Below are 2,386 nucleotides of genomic sequence, written 5' to 3'. Positions count from 1 at the left end.
TGGGAACTCTGAAAGGTCTCAAAAAGAGCCTTAAGTCTAAATAGGTGTTGATCCCAAGTATCAGACACCACAACAGGTGTACGCTGCCAATCCTTCAAGTTCTTTAATAGCCTGATGGATAAGTTTCTGGAATGAAGAGGGGGAGTTTTTCATTCCGAAGGGGGTAACTGTATATTGATAATGACCTACTGGAATTACGAAGGCAGAGATTTCCTTCGCCTTATCCATCAAAGGTACCTGATAGTAACCTTTAAGGAGATCTTGGACACAAAAGTAGCCTTACCCACAAAGTCGATTACGTCATCCAGACGAGGAAGAGGGTAAGCATCTGTGATTGTGACCTCATTCACCTTACGGTAGTCTGTACACACATCAGATTTTTAACAAGGATGCACGGTGAAGCCCATGGACTAGATGACTCCTCCACTAAACCATGCTCTAACAGAAATTCTACCTCCTGCTGAAGTAGCTTCTGCTTTTCAGGATTAGCTCTGTAGGGGGAGAGTTTAATAGGTTTATAGTTTCCCACATCTACATCATGATAACCTAACGTACATTTTTTCGGCACATCCGGAAAGATATCAAGGTATGACTGTAGAAGCGCAGTTAAACTTGTTGCCTGAGTTTCAGATAGCCCCACCATTAAAGGGCTAGGGTCCTTGAGGAGGACAGAGTTTGGAAGTTTGATATTAATTTCAGAAATAGAGTGCAAAGAGTCAGAGTCGTCCTCAGAGGTAGAGGACAGAGTCATTACTGGGACTTTATCTGGTGTATGGAAAGATTTTAACTGATTAATGTGGTAAGTTTTAGTTTTTGAGGTGTTATCAATGGGAGCTACCACATAATTTACATCAGATAATTTACTTACAATTTGCATAGGTCCCATAAATCTAGCTTTCAAGGTGTGGCCAGGTATAGGTTCCTGCACCAACACCTTGTCTCCTGGATGGAAGGAGCGAAATTTTGCATTTCTGTCCTACGTCTGTTTCATCTTATTTTGAGCTGTTTTTAGGTTAGCCTTGGCTAACTGACGTGCCACCTTCAACCTTGAAGACGAGTTGTAGAGTATTGAGCTAACGTCTTCTCCCATCCATCCTTCTTTGAGCATCCAAAGAGGACCTCGTACATTGTGCCCAAAGCTCAGCTCAAATGGACTATACCCAGTAGACTCCTGCACCGTTTCTCTCATTGAAAACAGGAACAAAGGTAGTGATTCATCCCAGTCTGTAGGAAAGTGCATGCAAAAAGTTCTCATCATGGTTTTTAACATCTGGTGGAATCTTTCCAAGGCGCCTTGGGACTGAGGATGATAGGCATTGGATAAGTTGTGGATTATCCCTAACCTAGTTAATGCTTCCCTAAAAGCTTTGGCAGTGAAATTAGTACCTTGATCACTTTGAATAGATTTAGGAATGCAAAAACAAGAAATAAATCTGGTTAAAGTTTTGAGAATGGGTTTAGTATTAATACTGCACATGGGAATTGCTTCAGGGTATCTAGTTACTCTATCCATAATGGTAAATAAATACTGATTTCCCAACTTTGACCTAGGTAGTGGACCTACACAGTCTATGATTAATTCTGCAAAAGGTTCTCCATCAGCAGGTATAGGGTGGAGAGGTGCAGGTTTAATAGAATGTCCAGGTTTCCCTACTTGCTGACATTCTCGGCAATTCCGGATTTGATTCTTCACATCCTGCTTTAATTTTGGCCAATAAAATTCTTTTGTAATTCTATATAATGTTTTAGTAATTCCTAAGTGACCTCCTGATGATATATTATGAGCTATATTCAATATTTGAGGTCTAAACTTTGTTGGAACCACTAACCTGTCAGACAATTGCCGGCCCTCTATCTCCTTACCAGTCTCCATGCAGATCAAATAGTTGTTTTTAAGTTTATACTTGACTGGATGATCCAAAGAGGATTTATCCATGGCTGCCTGAAAATCGAAATTTAAAGAAATGTCCTTTCGTTGTTCCTCCCGGAAGGACAGTCCCTTGGGCATGGAAACAGAGATATCTGGCAATCCTGCAACCTTGGAATAGGAAGGCTTGATCTGGGTCTGTTCACTTGATCTACGAGGCCCTGGCCAGTTTTCCTCGTAAAACAAAGTGGCTATTCCAAGATCAGAGTCGTCCAAGGATAGGTCAACATTCTCGCCAGACAACCCTTGAGATGTTGCCCGAGTTATGGCCAACACCGGAGAAGAATTAATCATTATGGGTTCAGGACATACACTAACAGTGGTAATGTTATTACCCAGTAATAACATGGCATCTTTCATGGGAAATCCCTCAGATACACCCACAGACAAGTACCCAGTGTAATATTTGCACTGTACATAAATTTTATGCAAAGGGACAGAATATATAGCTCCTCCAAA

This window comes from Cherax quadricarinatus, unplaced genomic scaffold, assembly GCF_038502225.1.
Source record: "Cherax quadricarinatus isolate ZL_2023a unplaced genomic scaffold, ASM3850222v1 Contig63, whole genome shotgun sequence".
NCBI lineage: Eukaryota > Metazoa > Arthropoda > Malacostraca > Decapoda > Parastacidae > Cherax > Cherax quadricarinatus.
This window is presented reverse-complemented; position numbering follows the sequence as displayed.